The sequence below is a fragment of the Dermochelys coriacea genome, chromosome 7, assembly GCF_009764565.3.
Source record: "Dermochelys coriacea isolate rDerCor1 chromosome 7, rDerCor1.pri.v4, whole genome shotgun sequence".
In the NCBI taxonomy this organism is placed as follows: Eukaryota; Metazoa; Chordata; order Testudines; family Dermochelyidae; genus Dermochelys; species Dermochelys coriacea.
Window position 1 is genome coordinate 102,380,465 of NC_050074.1, and position 23,576 is coordinate 102,404,040.

The 23,576-nt window shown below is 39.0% G+C and overlaps 1 long non-coding RNA gene across 1 annotated transcript in view; it reads right to left on the reverse strand.

Moving 5' to 3' along the window:
- Nucleotides 1-8,993: 8,993 nt before the first annotated feature.
- The window catches only part of LOC122461105, a 59,954-nt gene continuing 45,371 nt past the window's right edge, over nucleotides 8,994-23,576 (reverse strand). Inside the window, exons 3-4 of the long non-coding RNA XR_006282842.1 lie at nucleotides 17,945-18,094; nucleotides 8,994-10,849 (exon numbers count right to left, since the gene is read on the reverse strand). This is a non-coding gene — a long non-coding RNA (uncharacterized LOC122461105). The remainder of the gene's footprint in view (nucleotides 10,850-17,944; nucleotides 18,095-23,576) is intronic.

Here is a 23,576-nt window from a genome sequence, read left to right on the forward strand (position 1 = left end):
CCACTAGTCCCATGTATTATAGTGGTTTTTCAGTTTCCTCCTTTAAGATATTTGACAGGACGTTTTTGCCTTTGGCAATCCAGTTGCAATCTCATTCTAGATCTCTTTTGTTTGTCAAACTAATTCTGAAAGCAGTCAGAAACCTAGTCAGATCTCTCATGAATATCTTGGCACGTTATGGCTTATTTAGGCTACAAGTAGCTGTCTTGGAACAGTATCCAAATTTACTACAAATTGACTCACACAAATATAAATCCCTCAGTGTTTACAATACCTTTACACAAACAATTATTAAAATGCCTCATTGAGCAAAGATGCAAATAATAGGTCATTTCCTACCTTCAGTCTTCATTATGCTTGCTTTGTGTAAAGTTTTACCCTGGCCATTATTAACTCTCCCTCCCTTCCCCCTCCCCATCCAGTTGGTCTCAGCTGCAGACGGCCTGAGTTCTTATACAGCTGCAGCACCATCAGCAAGGTGAAGTAAGGGAGCTCTTTAGGGAGGATAGAGCAAATTAAAGCTCACTGCAGGAAAGTTGTGCCCCTGGCACTGTTCTTATGCAACAGCTGCAGATACAACAACTATCATCTGACATTCTGACATATACGTTGAGCAAAGCAGCAAGCGAGCCAATGCCTACACAATATCGCACAGGGCTCCAAGTCCCAGCCTTAAGCAAAACAGGTGTATGACATCCTGTTGCTAGTCTTCAGAGGTTATGGGTACGAGGAGAGACATCTGAGAGGGGAGCGGATGAAAATAACAAAGAAGGTTAGGGCTTGGGTTGACAAGCTCATTGATAATATTTTAGATGGAACAGACCTGAATGTTGACTACAAATTGCTCCTAATATCTCTTGTAGACTGTGGGCCACAGTCAAAGTGAAAATGGGCTCATTATTCATTATTTTAAGCAAGCAAATTTATATAAAAAGGAACCAAGGTAACCCAGAAGACTCCAGATATCCTCAGGGGCCTAGTCTGTAAAGCTATTTTAGTGCCAAAACCAGTATGTATTGTAGCTGTTGTCTTCATGCTTAGATATAAATAAAGGGGGACACTGAAATCCTGTCATAAATATTTTGACATTTGGTGGAAAATTCTGTTGCATTATTTTACTTTTTTAAATTTCTGAGGCTAGCTGATTATCTAAAACCAGGTATGTACATTGCCAGGAAATGCTAAAATTATTCTAATATTAGGTTCCAGTACACACTCTTCATAGAATTTAACTCTAATACATATATTTTACTAAATAAAGATGATTTTTTAAGATGAACAATATAAAGCATGTTAACTTAAGGTATTGATCATATGTTATACTTATCATGGCCCAGTTTCAGAATGTCAACTGTCATTGTTATGAGTTAATCACTTTGTTGCACACAGCTCACTAGACTAATCAGCCTTTACTATGTCTCCATATTTCTGGAAAAGAAAAAGTGCATTAAAATCAGGCCATGTCTATATAAAAGATACTCAGAAGAGCACTGTTGGAGATTAAAGTTAGCATCTGCTATTGTCTGGTTAACAATTGGCAATTACCATTAGTTTCCACTGTGGCTAATGGAGTCACAGATGTCTGACTGAGTCAAGTAAGTGTACTTATTCCTATTGAGGGCTACAACATATTAGCAAAATACAAATCACACTAGCATTATACATAAACCAGCTACAAAGTTACATGGCATCAACGTTAGCTCATTTCTCATCCAGAGAGTTAGTGGCCTTTGTATTTTAGTATCCTTGATAAACTTCTGATTTAGACTATAAAAAATCCACAAGTAGTAATGACACAGTCGTCTGGGATTAATAGTTAAACAGGGTTAAAATCAGTTCCTGTGGCCTATGGAAGTTTCAGGATATAGACACTGTTATTACAGATAATGCTGCTATGAAAAAATTGTGCCTAGTTTTTATGAAATTAGCTTGTCTATGATAAATTTAAAACATTTTAGTAAACATAGTTTGTCACCCTTAATGGAAAACGTTGGCCACTTGCTTTGCATGTCCTTGGATGTAATTAGAGATTTAATAAGCAGACAACTGTTTAAACCCAAACATTTTTCCTATTAATATCATGTACCTCAGTCTGATTTAACACTTATAAACTTCCAATATATTGGGCTATTTAGTAATGAGACTTTTATGCCTTTTATAATTCCAGGCTTTCCAGTTATTCATTTAAAATTAGCCTACTTTATCTCTGGATTATATTTTCTATTACCCTTTATCCACAGTCCATTCTCTTGTACCTTTCACTTTCAATAAGGTTTAGTCCTGTTCTCATTGTAATCTGAAGTTTTGCAATTGACATCAGTGGGAACAAGAATCAATGGGAGTTAGGTGCCTAGGTGCTTTTAAAAATCCCACTGGGTGCCTATCTGCAGCTTTAGGTGCCTACATGCCTTTTAAAAATTGGTCCATAATGCTTCCTCTTTGGGATTTATATACTGATATGTGTCAAGTCTATAATTTGTGTAAGAGCTGAGTTCTGCCAACCCTCCTTTGTACCAATCAGACCCTTTTATAATCTGGGTAATTTTATATCCTGTGTTTATATGAAACAGCATTTATAGGATTACAATCATTGTCCTTACATACATTTAAGAAAGGAATGTGCAACTGGAAACCACTACAAAAATCAAAAATGATGGTGTATAATGTGACTGATCCCATTAAAGTCTCCCATTAACTTCAACAGACTTGGATCAGTCCATAAATGAATTCAAAATAAATGCTGGTTAGGTGAATTTCTCCAGATTAGGTTTCCAAATACATTTATGCTCACAGACACCCAAACATTTTAAGACTTTAAAAAAATATAAACAACAGTTCAGAGGTTTGGAGGGGTTTTGTTTTGTTTTGTTTTACAGCAACTCCATCTCAGATTTAATTGCCAGGGTCTTTTTTTTTTTCATACAAAACTGCTTTTAAAAAAAAGAGGCGATGCTATTGTGTGTCATAATTCTCCATGGCAACATTTAAACACAGGGAGGATTCAGTCTAGGACCAAGGGATCATACCTATAGGATACTTTCCAAAGGGGCTTCTGAGGGATGTGCTTGGTGCTCTCTGCTCAGTTCCTGGACTTGTTCACATCACAAAACCACCACAATTTGGCAGACTGTTCAATGTTTGCTTATAAGAGTGAATGGAGTATTCAGCTCAGTGAATTGCCTCAGCAGAGGCTAGTCCTTCCAAGTTAGCATTAAACATCAGAGTGCACTATGACCACTTGCACTCTGACCTGACTGATAAACAGAACCTCTTTCCCTTTGATATTCTTTAAAAAAATCCACTCTTCCTCCTTTCAGATCACATAATTCATTACTAAAAACAGGTTCTTTGTGCAATCGTGCTTCACATTTCTGAGGATTACCACCAAGCCAACACACAGATGATTTTTCTTGGCAACTTTATTTTCAATCATGTTTTTTCAATTTTTAGCATTAAGCTGAAATATTGTATGCCAGAAATCACTGCCCATCAGGTGCTTTATTACATATGAAATTAGATTTCTTTACAGTTTCACTGGATGAAGAAAGAGAAATAATATGTTTTTTTAAGTGACAGTCACTTCATCAGAGCAGAAAACAAAATTAAAAGTTGATAAGAAAAGGAACAGTCAAATGGATGAAAATAGTTTCTTGGGTTGTTAATTAAATGGTTTTTGTGGTATATATATATATATTTTTTTACCCTGCATGTTTATTTTTAGGGCCACGATTTGATTGTTTTCATTTATAATCAAAATCCCTGAGCTGTTTACAAGACAATGATCCCTGGAATATCCTACCACCCCACCCTCCTCCCACACACACACACCCCAACAGGGAGAAATAAAACTGAAGGTAAGTTTTGGAAATGATTTTGTGCCAATAAGACAAAACACATTCTTGCATCAATATTCCAACATTGGCAGGGTTCCACTCTATTGCAGCCTCATTGGTCTGCTGTTACTGATGGGTGTTGTTGCTGTGCACACTGCTTGTGTACAGAGAAGACATCATAAAGCAAATATTGGCTCTTAAACACGATGCACTAACTTTGAGAGTAAATTTAAAAGTAAGTGTGTACTTTCATACAAGGAGATTTGTTTTCAAAGGAAACTCCTTTTTCATATATTTCAGATTTGAAGAATCTTTAAAAGGTGTTTGGGAGTGGGTTTTTTGGGGGGTGGGGTGGGGGGGGGGACTTACAATCCACTAAGGAAGCCTGAATGTTGCATCTCTATAGTACTAAAGGCAGAGGCTGAATAAAACTGTAAATTGTTTAACAGCCAATCTGGATAAGGAATAGTGCTCAAAAACATAATACCTCTGGAAGGCTGGAGGCAAGATTCATTTAAACAGTTTTCACTGTCATCGATGTCACCAATTTGAAGCTTGTCTTGTTTACCGGATGAGGGTTTCACACTGTGTCAGTGTTCTGCCAGGATTCAGCATTAAAATGAGCAGTTAGTACAAGTCAGCTATAAACATGGCAGATCTGTTAGACTGGCAGAAGCCACTGCGAGCTCCCTGGTGCAGCTTTTAAGCACTTGGCATGCTGCTAGCTCAAACTGGAGAGGGGGATGTGTGCATCATTTGGGCCTGAGTGCAATGCACTTGAAATAATTACTTTAATCAGCAAAAGTTAATTACTTTAAATCATAAATTAATGGTGGAGCATTTGGCAGAGCCTGATGTGTGCGGCGAAGCTGTCAAGCAAAAATCACAGGTGAACCTGCGACCCCTTCTCAATATCACTGGATGAAAGAAAGTAGCTCACCTACTGTGCATGCCACTTCTGCTACATTAAAAAGAACTCTTTGTAACAAGAGAACAGCCACCTTAAACTGTCACCTATAAAAAAGGGACTATAAACAAGCAGATTGCTGCTAAGCAGGTGCTGCTGGAGGAGTTGGCCCTTGATAATAATAAGATCTTAAAATGGCATCTGCCTTTATTTTATAGCACAATTGGAAAGATGGTTAAAAGTAATAAACCCAGCTGATATGTTTTATGAGTTAGTAGTTAGCACTGTTTACTGTGGATGAACCAAAGATTTTGAGAAGATACACTAGATTGAAAACTGCACACAGGCATGTTAAGAAAATGGTGTATGTTTCAGAGCATGTTATGCATATTGGAATAACTACAGGTACCAGGATTTTCAGTAGTCACCATGAATACAGCCATATTTTTGGTTTTCCATACTGTGGTACCTCAACCTCAATTCTCCACTGTGACCCTTTAGTATTTCCACTTCTTATTGTACATGACATGACACTGGCAATTAGAGCCACAGTATGGGAGAACCTTTGAAAGGACTGAAAATCCTTGTGATAAGAACACATTTTACCATAATGTTACCTTAAAGAACAGGCTGCTTTTGGCTTGGCTACACTTTAGATAATTGTCTAAAATGATAATATACATTTTATTGGAAGGCATCTGGCATGTTTCAGTTTATAACAAATAACTTTTAAAAATTGTGAACAAAAAGGAAAACATAGGGTGAAACTACATAGGGGAAGAGCGAAAATTTGCAAGTCAGTGAAGTTGATAGAAACAATAACTTTGCATACTTCTTCATGCATACACATATTCTAGAAATTTGTTTTAGAGCTTTAAAACAGGTTAAGAGGTTAGTCATAAAAAGAAATAATATTGGGTTTTGTTTGTGGTAAAAGAATGGTCTTTGATTCTAAGGTCATATACATATTCACAGTTGTTACTATTCTTAATTTGTGTTGGATTAAAGTGATTTTTACAAAGAACTTCGATTATAGACTTGAAGCATCTCTAAAGAGGATTTTAAGGTAAGTGAAAGGGACCCTAGCTATATGCCTGGCCCTGTATTTCTGTTTTTATTGCGTTCTTATTTCCCATAGCAATATCCAGGCAGGTAGTTACAACACACTAATTGTACATACTGCATAATTTTGATACATTCTTTGTTGGGTGCAAAAACTGTGGCTCACAACGTATGAACAAAAAAGCCAGACTAATTCACATTTGCACTCTACCAGAAGCACCTGAATCCTATTTTACTGTGTCTACTCTCTGTCTGAATGACTTATACTAATTTTATACTAGAGAATAAAGAATATCAAATAATGGATGCTCTTATTTGCACATTAATACTGTGTTTATAAAAACAACAGCTATTCTCTACTCCACCCCCAAAATCGTGCAAATAAGTACTCATTCATGCAGCTATTCATGGCTTGAAAACACTCAAAGTGAACAGCTATTTGGAACTGAAATGAATGTCCTCGAATACTGATTTACAGAATTTGCCCAGCTCTGCTAGTGAGCATAATGCTGTATTAACTCTGCTGACCTGTCTGAAGGTGACATATTCCAACAGCAAGTGAAACCATTTGCACAACAGAACCACACTAAGCAGGTTTCTCTCTTTTGGAATGTGTTGTACAGTAATGAGGATATATATCAGCAACTCAAATCTCTTCTATCTACAAAACTCAGGCCTTCTTAACAGTGATTGTAAGTAATTTTGCAAGATTTCATACAATAACCTTAATTTCTTCCTGAGTTCAAAGCCACAAAAACCTAGATTCCATATTACATTAGAAATGTCCCAATTTTGAAGGATTCTGGGCTTGGTCAAATTTATTAAAGTAGCTCAAAAGTGGTTTCATTTCATGTCACTTTGTTTTCTATTGGTACCTACTGTGTATGTAAAATTATATTCTTCACTGTGGCCCATAGATATCCCTCCCACGTAAAATGCCACTAGAAGGGAACAATAACCCCAAAATGTCAGCCTTTTTGATATTTCCAAGTTTCACTACATCTTTGCTCAATATGTGAGGGAAATGAGACTGCAGAAATCACAGGGGATATAGCGCTCAAAAAATACATTGGACAAAAATCCATGGAAAGAGATAATGCAGACTCCATGAATATTTGACCCAGTACAGAAATGCCATCCACTTCTGTTTCCTCCACAGCCACACATGACATATCTACCCATGATAATACAGTAGATTTTGCATCCATATTGACATTACTAGGAGACCCATCTGAAGGGGATCATAAAATAGCAGCAGAAGTTAATGCTGCTTTTAGAGGGATTACATTTTGTATGTGGTCCATATTCCAATGTGAATTTATCCACATTCAAATCCACTCAGAATAGCTGTTCCTCAGTTCTCCCAGCTAATCACACCCCTTTCCTGCAGAGCTCAGCTAGTGAAAAGGGTGGGTGGCAGCTACTCAGAGTCATGGAACAGTTCAGAACCTGCTTTTCTTTCCTGTATTCCACCTGTGCCCTTGTTCTACAGGTTTACTGTAATTTTGTTTCCCTCTCCGCTGTACAGAAGCAGAACCTTAAAGAACCTCTGATACCAGCACAGTAGTAAAGAACTATGACTTTAGGAACTGCTGCGGTTTGCTTCATAGTTCAATAATTCAAAAGTATTCTCAGGAGGCACTACTTTGACAGCATTGCTGGTGCCCCAACTAATCTTATAAAATACACTAAACAGTACAGTATTTTGATACATGATGCTAGGCATTGTTTTATGCATGACCTTGAATGCACGTAACCAGGTATTCTCATTTCACAAAGACCATTCCTTTACAAAATATGGTAAGTGTATTTGGAATGAATGCACAAGTGTCAGCATCCAAAATTTCGAGTCAGATTGCTTTGGACAACTGCAGAAAGTCAGTTTTACTCTTCATGATATAATACCAGAACACTGATTACAGTGGTTACCAAATAGGCAACTTAATCTTTTCAGTTAATAAACAGACTGACGTTATTACACAGGATTTTCCTTCATTTCACACATAAACTAGAAGTTTTAGTATTACTGTAATTTAAACTATAAACAATAATACCTTGAGGCCTCGTCAGGGACCATGGCCCCACAGTGCCAGGAACAGTTTAAACCCTGAATAAAAGATAGCCCTTCTCCCAGAGAGATTACAATCTATAGAACAAAGATCAAAGATCAATAGCATCATACTGAAAAATATGGCCAGTCAGCAAACAAATGGAGGAGTAAAGCCAGTGCAGTCTCCTTTGCCCCTCTCCCAAAATGACAGAAGTGCCTTTATTCATACACATGCTCCTATAGGAGAGCAGAGTCTAAGAGCAGCATAATCTTGTCAGCATAATCTCCTGGTTGACTTTCCCATGGAAGTTTACACTATTCAAAGCATAATAGATTGTGGTTCACCATCCAAAATTCTCCCCCTTCTAATGGAGCCTGAGCTCAAAGAATGCATTTTGGGAGTAGTGAGGATTGCTATGGACCGGAAGACTTGAGAGTGAGCTATGCTGCCAAGAGGAGAAAGGGGCAGGGAGCGTTAGTAAAGCGCTGGCATTTTGCGCAGATGCACACAGACATACAAGATCTCAGCTTGTACTGGGACCTGTGTCTCTTCACACATACTTTTGTCCAGCTTTGTGGCTACTAACTCTTCCTCCTTGGGGGACGAATGCTTAGAGAATTCCAGCCAGTTCCCCAAGTAGAATTTTCTAAGTATCTTTTTCTATTTCTGCAATAACACCTAGACTACTTCAGAGTACATTAACAAACATACTGGAAATTCTGTAATAGGTTAATTTGCTTACAAATATTTTAACATGTAAATAGCTTGGATGCTTTATGAGGAGACTATATAATCAGCTAATATAAAAACTTGCAATTTTTTGCAAATTTGCAAATCTTTTTGAACGGCACATTAAATGTAATGATTGAAAGTTTTATAAAGCAAAATTCTACAAATATCTGTACCTGTCAATTCTCAATTTTCTGCCTTTTAGACCTTTTAAAATCTGCCCTCCTTATGTCAATAGTGCATTGCAGTAGCAATACAAATTTCTCAGAGATAATATTATTTATATAGCACCACTGATGTACAGGGCACTGTAGCTGCCAAAGTAAAGTTGCATAAGCAAGCATATGTAGTCACAGCACACATTCATGATAGGAAGCACACCAATATAAAGTGCAAAAATCTGTTTTTTCACCAAATTTTCATCTTTATTTTTCCTGGCAGCTACTCAGGAAGCACTATATTTTTTTCATACTGCTGTATTAATATTCTATTCTAGATGTGCATTGAAGCAACTTGATGCAAAGAAAGGATGGACTTAACAAGAGCATTCATTTTTTTCTCAGCACCTAGGCTGTTTCAAATTAAAGAGAATCCGGCATCAGGAGGCAGTGCTATTTTAATCATTCCAATGTGTCCAGTGTGGGAGATGAACTCAAAAGGTGAATATTAAAAGTAGTTGTGGAATTCAGTCATTTTGCGAATGAACACATAATAGCCAAAGGCAAAACCGGAAGGCAACTTCACTTCCAATCAGTGTTTCCATTTTATTGAAACCAGATTGGAATTCCTGGAAAGAAGCCTACATATCACATCTTTAATACTAATTTTCATATACTCCAGTAAAACTGTCAGGGTGAATCAGTTGCTGAAGAAAGCTTCCTGTATAATTTACAGATGTACCTCCCTGTAGTCCGTTATTTAGTCGTGAATCAGAAGCATGTTTTTGATCATACTCACAGATTTCCCCTCACCTATGGAGGTTTTCACTGGCTCTAATTTGTTGATTAAAATTAGCCTTTTCACACTGACCACATCCTGCAAAATATGGTAATCCCCAGACACATAGTAGGGTTTCCATCAATATATATCCCCACTGATTCATCTTCCAAGGCTGAGATAACGTTCAGAAACTATGACTCAAAAATGATACATGTATCAGGTCCAAATTTTTTCTTTGCAAAATGTCAATGAATAAATAAGTGACTGAGGTCTCTTTAATGAAGATAAAAATAGCAGTTGGTTGATTATAGTACAAGTATCTTCTTCTAAGTTTCATGATAAAAACAACACATTATTTGTTGAAAGTAGAGACAAATGATCCTGTGGCTCAGCTGTGTGGAATCAAGCCACCTCTCCAGCCTCAGAACCAGATCAAAGCAAGCCTGAATTTTGCACCGATAGCCTTTTTTGTTTGTTTGTTTGTTTGTTTGTTTGTTTGTTTCCCAGAGAGTACAGTCCCAACAATCTGCCATTCTGCCAAGATGTCCTGCCAAATTCATTCTGTGAAAGCATTTAGGAGAAGGAAGAGCAAGTATATTTTCAAATCTCCTATTTTTAATTCCCACAAGTACATCATTATGGAATTTATTATTCCTGTGCTCTAAAAGAAGGAATGGGGGATGGTAGTAAGAAGAATGAGTCATTTTACAGGAAACTGCACTGAGTAAGGTTTGAAGAGTTCAGGTTATTGTAGCAGTACATTTGTGCTGTTCTAGTTTTGGTTGTGTCAGCGCTTCCATTAAATCTCCATTAGTCTGGGGTTTATAACTCATCTGTAAAAATTTGCTCAGACTTCAGGAACTTGGCATAGAATAGGTATTTTTCCCCCCTACTTTTTAAAAAAAACATGGGTTGGCTGTTTTTAAGCATCTTTTGACACAGATATAAAATGTTTATTGGTTTAAGACATTTCTCTGCTTGTAAAACTCAAAACTATCTTCATTATTCACAAAAATGAAATTTAAGGAAGCTAGAGGATCTCTGGAGACCAAGATTCAAATTCTGATGAGGCCACAAGCATGAATATGAGCTTAGTTGTCTCAGCCTGGTCTCCGTGCTTCACAAAATCACCATACTATTTTGGCACAATAGAAGATTTTCACTCAAGAGGTCCAGGACAATAGCAGGGTCCTGCAGGTCAGAATCATGGTGCCTTGGCAGAGCTTTAAAATGATGGGCTTGTTCAATTTCAGTCTGCTTTATGGCTGGCTCAGGCAAGTGCCATCACACCCTTATTTTTCAGGAGCATTAAATTCACACAATATTTTCTAAAACAGGAGAAAAATGAACAAGAATTACATAATCACTAACTTCAATTTGGCAATAAATACTCTACATTATGAGCAAACACATTTGTTATTTGGTAGGGTGAAACAAAACAAAAACAAACAAAAAACAAAAATTCAGTAAGGTCGGAATGTTAACATATCAAACATTACTCAGATGCATGATACATTTTGTCTATAAAAATCTCATCAGGATTTTTAGAAGAAGAATTCACTGCCCTCCCTCTTTTTGTTTAGGAGGTGTGCTCTTTGTTAGCACATTTTGTAATTTAATGGTTTTCTTGGCACTTTGACTATTTCTAGATTTTCAGGTTGCTGCAATAGCTAGGAAGGCTTTTTCCCCCTCTTTGCACCTGTAATTTACCTTATGTGATGTGAACCTTACCTGTTATCCATGCTTTTTTGACCAATTCACTAGATTCCAGCAATTGATCTACACAAGACAATCCTGGAAGACCACTGAGAAGCTTCAGACAGTACAGAATGAAGCTGTGTTTACTTAGTGGTGCTATATATGCTACAAGTATTACTTCTATGTGTCATAGGGTGCAGTAGTTAATCCACTTCCAGGGGCAGAAGGTCCTGTGTTTATTTAGTGGTGCTATATATGCTACAAGTATTACTTCTATATGTCATAGGCTGCAGTAGTTAATCCACTTCAGGGGGGCAGAAGGTCCATTGACTTTGATCTATAGAGCATGGTTTGTACCTTGAGTCTTGGGTCAGCATGGTATTCAAACACCTGCCTAACTTTAAGCTTGTAGCAGCTCCACTGAACTTATATGCGGAAGTACTTTGCTGAACAGAGGCCTTAGAGATCACCATTCTTCCTTTGCACCATTTCTGACGTCTGGAATCAGCTGGGACACTCTAGTTAAGTCTCCAGATTTCAACCCTTGGGAACTGGATTTAGTGAAGAAGCTCTGAAAAATCTCATCTAAACTTATCAGTACCTATCAATTATCAACCTGTGCTCCTGTAGAGCCAAGTGTCCCTATCAAGGGAAAAGAAGGGGGAGGGGGGACACTGAGAGCAAGATATCAGTCTCTGAGCTTTAACTTCATCCAATAGCAAGAAAATCAACATGAAAATGTTTACACAAGCATGATATGAGCAACAGTATATTGTAACCTGCATAAAGTCACACATTTGTTCACTAGTTCTGTCAGTACTATCTAGTTTGTTCCATGATTTTTAATTTTCTGTTCTAAATGCAAGATACTTTTTTCTCTTCAATTAAAAAATGTATTTTAAAAATGTATTAGTACTAGACTGGGTAGTAAAGTGGGTTAATGCACTAGCATTTCACCTCTAGAGGCCTAGATTCAAATCTGTTTTAGATGGTCGCTTGTCACATCACAAACTCACTGCCATACAATTTGGCTTAAATGGCAATATTTGCATACAAGATGTCCAGCTCTGGAACAAAACAGGGTTGCTGGAGGTCAGCACTGGAGCACACAAGCACAGCCAAGTGTAGTAATTACATAAAACTCACAATGATCCACAGTGTATTTGGTCTCTAGTCAGCAGCACCTCTAATTACTGCAGTGTGAGCCTATTAACTTAAATTACATTTTAGAGTTTTTAATGTAATGACTTAGACTTTCATTATGCATATTCTGACAAGGCAGCCCCTTTCTGGGGCACCCTACTGCAGCCAGACTGTGGCACAACTCACATGCCTACCTCAGTTTCCTCTTTCTTCCAGAGTCTCCAGTAACTCCACTCAAGCTTTCAGAATATCCATAACCCTTTGGAGAGTTAATTTATCCCACAATAATAATCCAGATTTCACCAGCACAGTGCAAACAGAACATTCACACTTTCAAGTCACAACTGTCCATCAACAACACGCCAGGTACAGCTCTGGCATCTCTCATCAAACCTCAGCTCTCCAGCATGGCTCCGGCATCTCTCACCATGCGTCACCCCAACCCCTCTAACTAAGGTGCTTCTCTGCTTTGTTTCCTTCCCTGGTATGGTTCACAATCTTGCCCAGAGGCATCAGCAGGCTCATCCTTTCGTCCCTCTCTGGCCTTTTAGCTTCAGCTCTGTCTCAGAGAGCCAGCAGGCATCTTCCTCTCCAGCTCTCAGCCTTCGACTCTCTCCAGCCCTCTCTGGCTATTGCTCTCTGGTTTGGGGAAGTTTTTAGGTGACCCCTTCACTCCAACTGCTTTCCTGCCTTCTGCACTCACCAACCTGATTGGGCTCCACTGCTCAATCAGGGAACTCTCACCACTCCCTCCTTCAAGGGCATCCTTTCCCTGGAGATCTCAGTCCAGCTCTGCTCTTCTCCCAAGCTCTCTCTACTTCTCTAGCCAGAATCAGCTTTTTACTCTCCCTCTCTGGGTTCCTTCCCTTTGTTCTTGTGCTCACTCTCTTTAACTCCTAGGGACAGCCCTGCCCTTCTCATTACACCAAACTAGGGTGCACCTGGACTGGAACAGAAGAGCTGGGCCCAACTTCATTTAAGGGACCAGTTACCCTGTTATACATAAGTTTACATGCTTTGCTGAAGTCCATCCCTATTCAGCAAAGTACTTAAGCTTGTGCTAAGCTTTAAGCACATGCTTAAATCCCATTGAAGTTTTAGGGACTTAGACCACAGCTGGTTGGAAATTCTCCAACAGAATATTCTTCTGTTGAGAATGGCAATTAGTCGTAATTGAAACATTTCATGGAGATAGTTCAACTTCAGCTAAATTGTGACAGAACCCTGATTTCCTGCCAGCCTGCCTGCCCAGTTCCACAACAGTCACAATGTAGTCTGACAAAGAGCCAGGAGCCTCGAAGTGTTAGAAGCTGCAGCTCTCAAGCTATGAGGCTTCAGGCTCAGCTAGGGCTTCCAGGTTCTTGGCTCCCCATTAGCCCACCAGGTAGGATGATGGTGAGCCAGGAGACTGGAAGCCCCAGTTCCAAAGCTCCCAGGTTAAGAGCTCCTGAGCAGCTCACCAGGCAGGCAATCCATGAGACAAAGACCCCAGGGTTTCCAGGAGCCAAAGCCATATTCCCTTTCATGGAGAATTTAGATTTTTTGCTTTATGTTCCAAATCAGAAAAAAATACATATCAAAATATTAGAATCCTCTGGTAAACAAAATTACCCTTTCTCCTCACAGCTTTCTTTCGGCACTTATTCAGAAAAGCACTTAAGCCGATGCTGCGCTCCATAAGTAGTACAATTCCATCCATCTATGATGACATTCAAAAAGCAATTTAATAAATGCATTGTTTCTGCTGCAGATGGAATTTTGAAATATCCCTCAGCTTTACAGAGGCACTACCATAGTTGTACTAGATTTTTTCTCTGAGGTGTAGAAAAATCTTAGACCAACACTAAGATCAGCAATGTTTGTACATTCCATCATGCCTGGAAAAAGGAGTCAATCTTCAATCTTTTAGGTCTTTACCTCCTCTTCTTTTATGTAAGAGCCAACAAGAGGTATATATAGGGCTATGCTGAATAATCTCATGATTGTGTGGTTATTGCCCCATCTTTCCTCACCTTGTCCTCTCTCTACTGTTTGTCACACTCACTCATTGCTTACATCTAAGCTCTTTGGGGCAGGAAATGTATCATGTGAGAAATACAAAGCTCTTCTGATTCACTGCAAACTAATAAATAATACTGGTTTTAGTACTGGTGGGAAATTTTAAACCCAGTCAATTTATATTTAAAAAGGGCATTTCTTATTGATTTTCTTGTATCACCTTCCTGGTCTCTCAGCTGGCTCTTCTAATACTGCCCTCCTGGGTGTATAGCGATGGAAACCAAAACAAATGCTGTGTTTTCCCATAGTACTTCTAGCAGAAGCCAGCATTCTGGGCAGGCATTGCTTTCAGAAAAGTTCAATCAAGCTTTTAATTTTTTCCTGTTCAAATGACTGAATAATACTCACTCTGGGCCTGCGACATCCACAGGCCCACCTTCATGGGTGCTCCAACAAGACTGTCAAAATTTCACTGGAATGCTTCTGAAAGCAACTTTCCTTCAGGCCCTTTGACACTTCCACATGAACTGAGACTCTTAGACCATTAGGTAGGACATATAGTTCTATTGGTGCTTGAAGAGCTACCACTACCACCAACATTCAGAGATTCCAAGGCCAGAAGGGACCATTATGATCATGTAATCTGACCTCCTGTACACCACCAGCCATAGAACTCCCCCCCCCCCAAATAATTCCTAGTGCATATCTTTTAGAAAAACATCCAGTCTTGATTTAAAAATTGTCAATGATGGCGGATCGACCATGACCCTTGGTAAATTGTTTCAATGCTAATTATTATCACCATTACAATTGTATGCCTTATTGCCAATCTGAATTTGGGTAGCTTCAGCTTCCATCCATTGGATCAAGTTATATCTTTCTCTCTATTTTCATTGAGAGCAGCACCAGAGAGGTGGATGGAAATTAAAATAAAGGCACTTACTGTAAATTAATAAAAGCCCCGGGAATTCTTAAAGTTTTAAACAGGCCCAGGCCTATAAAAAAGGCCTTCTTTGCTGGAAAACATTATTGCTTTTTATTCAGAAGTAAAGCTTGTTTTCCCTTCCCCTAAAATTTACACAAAGCCACAGGTCTATTTTATACATACTGTACCTAATAAGTCATCCTGGAGACAATATTCTACAAAGTCTTTGAAGAAGCCAGCAAAGCCATTATAAACAATATATGAGCATTTTCATGGCAACATTTTATTAATATTTTTTTACTGTATTTTACACTAGCTGGTTTGTGGGGAGGCATGGCAGCAGGAAACAAGGAGTTGCTTGAACAAATAATATGGTTAAACAATATTTCGGGTATAATAGAACACCCAAAACATGAGAATTTTAGCATGAGGATTTAAGCTATTGACTTCCCTGTTGTGTCAATTGCAGCATTTATTGCTGGTTGAATTACCTATTCCTTAAAGACCTTCAAAGTACCTAAGCATGGTTCACAGTAGAGTCTCAGCACTAATTATTAGTTGCTTTGCTTCTGTCAGAATGTGTCATAACCAGTCTCTCTTTAAATTTGATCTTTGGGGCAGTTTGTCAGCTGGTGTAAGCAGACATCGACCCATTGACAATTTACATCAGCTGAAGATCTGCCCCTTTGTACTGAATGGAGTTGCCATGGGATGGAGTGTGCATACACCATGTAATGAGTCAGATAGGGAAGGTGTTCACTGCTTTCCAAGGGAACCAGGCAGAGGCTTCTGAAGAAGCTACTCAGCCTGCCAGGTGGAGAGGGCGGATCTCCATCTGGACTTATTAAGGAAGGAATGGGATAAAAGTTTGGCAGTACTCTGATAGAAGGAGGAATTGTTCTTCCTTTCACCTCCTAGTGCAAACAGGTAACGGGAACAGGAGACTTCCAGAGCATGCCCCAGGTAGGATGCATGACAATTCTGTGGAAAAGACTGTTCTAGTTACACAAGATTATTTTATTTCTCACTAGCAACTTCAAGTTAATACATTTATTTTTCCTTAATTTTGTTTTCCCTGGGCCACAGTCAAACACATGGTGCCAGACGTGGGGTTTTGGAATGCCTCTGTGAACAAAGAGAAAAGCACAGATGTACAACCTTTATTACAGTGGCTGAATGAGCATTAGGCCCAGCAGCCACACAAGTTGATCCAACAGATAGCCAGCCAAGAGCAGCAGTGAATGCAACAGATGGTAACACTTTTACACCCTTGGGTGCAGCCACCAGCTCACCTGGTGTTAAAACTGATGGATTGATGCATAATTATATAGAAGATGTCTTCTCCAAGAGCTCCACAAGACAAAAACTGAGGGATAAAAATGGCCAGAAGACAGATTATCAGAGGAACTAAAAACTAGGATGGTCCTTACACCCTCACATAAACTCCACTCCATAAATAATGAAATGCTGATAGCGGACAACCTAAAGATGAGAGATCCCCTGGGAAATAACCTAGGATTTTTCTCCAGCTGACGACCAGGATCCATACCTGCTACTAATGTTTGTATGCATAAGAAATGCAAAATGGGCACATTGGGTGGTAGAAAACTGGTGACAAAGACAGGATTTGCTAAAATCACCATTCTGGCCCAGTCAAGTTCTAGCCAACTCTGGTTACAGACAAACTTTAGTCCGAAAATAAACTAGTAAATCCTGAAGATGGGATACACTATATGGAGAGTGTACACACAGGGATATTAAACTCTCTCCTACCATTATGACTTCAAAGGACTGCACTAGCCCCATCACTGTCAACATAACTAAGCACATGGCTGAACCTGACATACTCGAATGAGATTTGAGGCACTTTCATCAGGTGTTGGGGAAGTTCCAAAGAGCCTCTGAGCCTGAGGTGGCCAAACCACAGTAGGAACTGTTGGGCAATATTTTCCCCAGGAAAAGGTCAAAGTTATTAAATCCTTAATTCCAGGTGCATAAATCTAGAAGACAGATAGTTAAAAAGATGGTTAGAGTTAAAATAGAAGTCTGAGATAAGAGAGGAAATAAAATAACAAATGAGGATTTTATCCATCTGGTGGGAATAAATGTGGAACCTAAATCTGAAACAAGCAACCATCTCTGCCAGATAATTCCACAAACCAACATGAGGAGCTGGGCACAAGAAGCTAACTGCATTGTCCAAGTTCATGATGGACCAGCAGAAGGATGATTCCATAAATCATGTTTATGTAACCGTGTCAGTGGGAAATGAACCCAGGACCTCTAGATCTCAAAGCATGAACCTCTACTGTTTGAGTTGAAGGATAAGCTCCATTCATTGGGGGCCAGTAGCAGTCTCATAAACCTCATACATGGTCTGGCCACTTGGGACACAAAACCCACACTTTGTTGGCATTGGTTACATGTTACAATCAAATTGCAGAATGAAGTGGAACCAAAGCAAGCATATCATCATTCAGACTCTGGAGTGAAAATTGACCAGTTGAACATAGCGGAGCAAGATAGACAAACAGGGGGAAAACATAGCAGCTCCTTATTCCCCGGCCATACCAATGCCAGGGTTTACACTTGATTCATGCTATTCCATTGGCAGGATGCTTGAAGGGGTGGGGAATTAGGATCAAGTCTATTTACCTACCTTTTATGGCTGGGAATATACAGAGAAGTAGCCAACTTATGTGCCTCCTGACTCACATTAGTGTCTTCCAAAGTAGTGTCAAAGCTCCATTAGTGCCCTTTCCATTCAGATGATCCTTTTGAGCAAACAGGAGTAGACATGGTGGGACTGCTAGAAAGAAATATTGTTGGACAACATTATAGCTTGGTCATTATGGACTATGCAATCCTTGACTCAGAAGCAACTTCATTATGCATTATGATTCTGAAGCAACTACCAGTGCCCTAAAGACCCTCATGCATCAGGAGCTAGTTTCCTGTCTAGATCCGTGAAATAAATTTGTGCATTGTTAACAATTAAAACTCTCAGAACCTCCATCTACCCTGTCCAGACAGTCAGCTTGATAGAAAAAATTTAATGTGTCATTTTAAAATATGCTCAATAAAGATATAACTCTTCTTCTGCATGACTGGGACCAGCTACTTCCATCCATGTACTTCACTTTACAGGAGGTCTCCAAGCCTCCACAGCATTCTCTCAATTTAAATTGTGTTAAGGGAGGAAAGCTCAAGGAATCCTTGATTTGGTGAAGGAAATGTGAGCAGAATCAGTTTCCAATGGGGACAATGTTGTTTAAGTATGTACTTAAGCTCTGTGAGAAATTAAATGGTTTAGATGTATTGGTGCAGGAGAACATACAGGATCCCCAGCAGGCCCAGGAAATCCTGTAGCACAGGCACCTGGCTCTTGATTTTCCTACCTTGAGAGTGGTACTCCTGATGCTGCATTTGCACTACATTTGCAGCATGTTGGCAAATAGCAATGTCCAGGCTATCTGGATGATATGAGTGGTTAATTATGAAGTTAAATAATATGGGAAAAGGAAAGAAACATAAATTTGTCACATAAATGTATTTAAGCTGTGACAAAGCCAACAGCAGCTATTCACTGCAGTCTACCCGGATAAATCCCAGTTATGGCCAAAATCTGCCATCTTCCAGTTAAAACAAAAAAGCACTGGCAGTCTAACTGGTCACTGATTTACTTTTGTATTTTCATCACATCAAGGGGAAAAAAATTATTACACAAAGTTAAAACTGAACTAGGCAAACCAGTATGGGTAAACACTCCAACCAAACGAGGGAGACCTTGTAGCAGAAATTCCAAATGGTGCTAGAACTTAGAGGGACTGAAAAATCCAAGAGTAACTAAAAAATCCTCAGAAGTAGTTCTATTTCAAATTGAAATTTCTGTTTCAATCCTTCATAACATTTTGTACTGATTTTAGAAACCATTTAGATTAGCTCATCTACCTGGCATACAGATTTTTAGACAGGTTGGCTGGAGGAGCCCATTACATCACTGCCCTAGATCTCACAACAAGGCATAAGCAAATTCCCCTTAACTCAGAACAGCAGAATAAAACGTTGATCATGCACAATGCTGTTTGGGTTAAAAAGAGCACCTGCAATGTTCCAGTGGCTGATTAACCAAATATTTCAGCCCCATGACCAATATACTGCTGCTATCTTCACAATATGGTAATCTACAGGTTTCTCTGGGATTCCTACCCAGAAAAGGTAGCAGCCTGAAGGCTGGAAAAAACAGCAAATCTCATGAGGTATGCCATTGGCAAAGATGAAAACCCCACTGGTGTATTCTCTGAGAAAAGGCCAAATCTGCCTACTAGTAAGCAAAATTCAAAGCATAATGAAACACATCCACCACAGTGCAGCAATCCAGTCATTTTTATGTCCAACAGGCTATCATCACAAGCTTCATGTTATTTTTTGACATCATTGCAGCAACCTTGACTAGTCACACTGAATAAAAAAAATTCGAGGCCATGTTCGCCTGTCAACAGCCTGTTAAATAGGCTACCAATCTATCCAAGGGAACTTTTGTAGCTAGCCAGTATTATACAATCTCAATTGTAATAACTAATTTACACACCAGCACAAGACCTTTCAAATTGGCCTTCAGGCTGTGCAATCCCAATAAATAGACAGAGAAGATCACCCAACATTCTAGTTAGGCTGGCAGCTGTTTCCTTGGAAGAAAGGATAGAGGAGTGTTTAGCTGTTATGTGGGCCATTGAGGTTCTCCTATTTTCATGTCGTAGGGAACCATTTGACATGTCATAGACCATGTCTACATAAAATGACTAAATGTCATGTAACATTTCAATCCCACATTGTGAGATAACAGCCACTCTGACAGTCTTATTCCTTCCAGGAGCGACACCAAGGAGGGCAGTTCATAGCCTAACTTTCTGCCTTGCAAAGGAGGGGAGGCTTTAACTCAGCATACCCCAGGCTCTGCTTTGAGGGAGAGGCCATGCTGAGTTGTACATACTCCACACTAAGTCAAGCAGGGAGGAAATTAACTTCCTTTCAAGGAAACCAGTTTGAAAGCCTACTCCACCCCAGAGAAACTGCTTGAAATGCCAGCTAGAAATGGAAGATCCCTGCAGGATTTGTGGAGGTAAGAATATAAAAACAGGGACAAAAAGTAATTTAAGAACCTCCTGTGGGAAAGAGGAAGGATTATCACTCTGTCCTCCTAGTCAAGGAGGTAATAGAGCCAAGAAAATCTCAGACCAAAGTCCTAAAAGGCATGAAGATAATGGGGAGAGGGGAATTACTTTAGTCATACAGGACTACACTTCTCACAAGACAATGAGAGCTAGATCCTTCAGTGCATTGTTGCTCAGTTTGCACTGTGCCACTGGCACAATCTGGCCATGAAGCCAGTCTTTAACCAGATCTGAGAGGACTTCCCCAGTTCAAGAGGGATTCTTTGATGATGTAAGGCCGGTAGGGTCTCAGACGTCATTCCCTCTCCCTGCTGCCACCATAGTAAAGAAAAAAGGGACATAGCAGAGAAAGAGGGCATGCCTGAGAGACCCCTAGGCCATCCCAATCTCTGCCTGTGGTTTCAGCTGTTACAAGGCATTAACAATCAGCATAAGTTACAACAGCCCTCAATGCTGCTCCAATCCATTACAGAGACACTGGGGACCCATTACAGTGATCCCAGAAGTACAAGAGGATAAATGTGCCAACTTTTCATCACCTCTCACCCTGATCTGTGCTCCCTGCAGTTCAGCCGACCCCAGGATCTGCCCTTTTAAGAAAAGACTGTATGTTTGCCCTTAATTAACCAAGGGTTTGGCAGTGGATGCCAAATGAATGGATGAAGCTGAAGAAAGCCACAGTCCTGACTCTTTGGTCCTTTTGGCTAGTGTCCGTTTGCCACTCTTGTACAAACAGTTAAAACCACATAAAACCACACAACATTGTAAATGAAACCACAGCCTTATTTTCCAAAAATAAAATCCCTCTTAGAAAACATATCAAAACAGTCAGTACTGTGCACTGTGAATAAAATTATCAGATTTAATAAATATTTTATTTTCCCATTCTAATTGCCAAGAAAAAGTTAATTTCTGAAGCAATTTTTTTCATCTTTATTTTTAACCCTTAACATAATGACTGAATGCCTAATAAGGAATTGATAAATTTTTTAAAGGTTTCTTTGAAAAAATTCAAAGCTGAACTAGAGCAGACCACCACAGGGAAGTCTATAATCTTTAGTTGGACGCCTGGCAAACCACTGTTCTGGCCTGTGCCAGCATTGCATTCTGACAGAACAAGTGTTGCATGAGATGTGAAGGATGACTCTGGTCTGCTGAAAAACCCTGGAGCAGGTGTTCCTCATCCTCATTTGCAATGGAGCATGGCCCCTGGCTCAGTGAGCTGGAGCAAATGCGCTGGCAGGACCCATCATGTACCTGCGTGCTGAGATGCACTAATGATAATGGATGCAGGTCTATTAACCATCCCATTTGTAATGGCACACAACACTAATTGCTTAGGGAATGAGTCAGCGGCTTTCCAAATGGGAGCAGAGAATGCTGGGAACCCATGATCCTTTGTACATTCCTTATGCTCTGTTGGGTGTACAACTATGTTAGTTTTTATTTAATAATATAAATGAATACATGATTTGCTACATGATTATACATTAAGATAAGCCACTTTGGGCAGTATAATATTAATTTTGTTGTCTTGGGCTATAGATCAGTTCCATTTGTTGCATTCTTTGCCATTCTAAGCCTTGTTGGCATAAGAGGATATCCTTGGGTGAGCTTAATCCAAGAAGAACCAACTGAAGGGCAAAAGTCAAGGGTCCAACAAGCACATGTAAGCTTCATGGTTTACAGAAGGTTTGTGATTATTTGTGATTTGAATTTTTCAGTGCAGGCAGAGAAAAAAGTGTGGTTCAGCTTCTACTGTTTGTTCCCTCTTTTTCCTCAGGGAAGAAAATCCACCAAGAGTAGCCTTTGACTCACACACACACACACACACACACACATACACACCATGTGTGTACGTACAGCTGTGTTGTCATTGTTTTTTAAACAACTTCTTGCTTGCCCATTATGTATAAATGAATCTTGTTGAGAGTTTATTCTATTTGTGATTGTGGCATAATTCAGCAAGTCCAAAAGACACTCTTGTAAAAAGCAGTGTTCATAAAAATAGATGATGTTATTTATACATATTTGGTTCTGTTGCCAACTTAGATAAATATTCATTTATGAACAGGTGAGAATTTTTTTTTAACTACAACACATACTGTTGATTATTCTGCAAAGTTAACTAATGAATTTGCCAATTTTTTTTGACAACATAAAACTAAGCTGCTTATATTTGTTGCTTAGTTCATTCTGTTTTGATTTCTTTGTAAAATGTGTATGAGGACCCCTTTTACTGTATTTTTCAAAATAGGAAGTTTGGTTGCCAATTTGGTATCATAAGCAAATGTGTCTAACAATTTTTAATGAAGTGCCACTTTTTATATATAAAAGGGAACATATGAAGATAATAGGTAACATTTTCAAAAGAATCTCCTAAAATTGTGGCAATTTCCGTGCATGTTATTTGTCTTTAATTTTTCATGTGTGCGATTTGTAAGTGCAAAAATTGATTTGTGCATGTGTATTTGTAGACATCTGGAACCAGATTTGCTGGTATCTTCTGGCGGCTTTGCGTCACTGGCAACACAAAGCAGTCGTAAACAGGGCTTAACTGGCTAGTTAAACCATGTTTATGGTTGCTTTGCATCATCAGAGTGGCACAAAGCAGCCAGAGCATACCAGTAAATCTGGCCCCTGGGTTCTTATTTTGCCACATAAATACTATTTTTTCTTGCCAGTCTAAGTTTTTGAATGTGAAATATCACTCATGCAAAAACATTTACTCAAAAATGTGCATTTTTAGTTGTCTGGTGAAGGCCTTTTGAAAGTTGCACCTAATATATGTCTAAATAGATGTATATAAGTACCATAGATTTATAGAAAATTGCACCTGGTGACCAATGATATATTTTTATATACCACTTCACTTCACAGAGAGTGTATGCTGGAGGAAAGAAAGTTCATTGTTAGATGCACTAATTACCAACCATGAGATATTTTATTACTCTGAGTTTTACCCTTCTTCAGATCATTGTTATAAGACTAGACTTTGCAATCAGATTTCCCATCCCCACTCCCCATACCACATACACACTCCACTTTGCTGGCAGTCACTATGCAGTGATCAACAGGCTTGGAATTTCTCCATATGTATTGTACAGTATATTTCAA